The sequence below is a fragment of the Penaeus monodon genome, chromosome 20, assembly GCF_015228065.2.
Source record: "Penaeus monodon isolate SGIC_2016 chromosome 20, NSTDA_Pmon_1, whole genome shotgun sequence".
Lineage (NCBI taxonomy): Eukaryota > Metazoa > Arthropoda > Malacostraca > Decapoda > Penaeidae > Penaeus > Penaeus monodon.
This window is the reverse complement of record NC_051405.1, coordinates 14,478,232-14,478,869: the sequence shown is the minus strand read 5'-3', so window position 1 is coordinate 14,478,869 and position 638 is coordinate 14,478,232.

Sequence of the window (638 nt, the reverse complement as noted above, 5' to 3'; positions counted from 1 at the left end):
AAAAACCACACCTTTTGGGAAAACTGCGTTAATTTTTTAAATTTTTGGCCTGAAAAATTCCCCTTGTAGGTTTTTTAAAAAATTTTTTTAATTTCCCTTTCCAAAAATCAAAAAAAGGTTTTTTTTCGGGGATGGGCAAAATTCCCCTTTCTTTTTAATTTTTTTAATAACATGTTTTTTTAATTTTTTTAAAAAAAATTTTACGTGTTTTTGCAAAGGCCCCTTACACCAATCGCGGGGACGGCGGAAAAGATAAAGGGGATAGACTACCCCTTTGAGCTACGTGTTTTCCCCCGCCCAAGGGGCCTTCCCTGGGGAACCCCCGCAAGGCCCCTAAAGTAAATCTTGGGCCCACAAGCACACCCCGCCCCGACCACTTCGGGGCAACTTACAACAACACAATACCTGGGACCTTAAGGTTAGAGAAAACTTAGACTTCACCAAAACACTGGGTGTAAAGAATTTCTGTGGGGCAATTGTACTGACTGGTCTACACGTACTTCTATGAATTATGTAGATCTTCACCGTACGCACGCAGTATTTGTGCACAGTTCGTACCGGGAAATTTCATTGTTTTTTAAACATAATAAATAAGGGGTGGGGCCTTCCCAAAGGGGGCTCGACCGATGAGGCCCTTT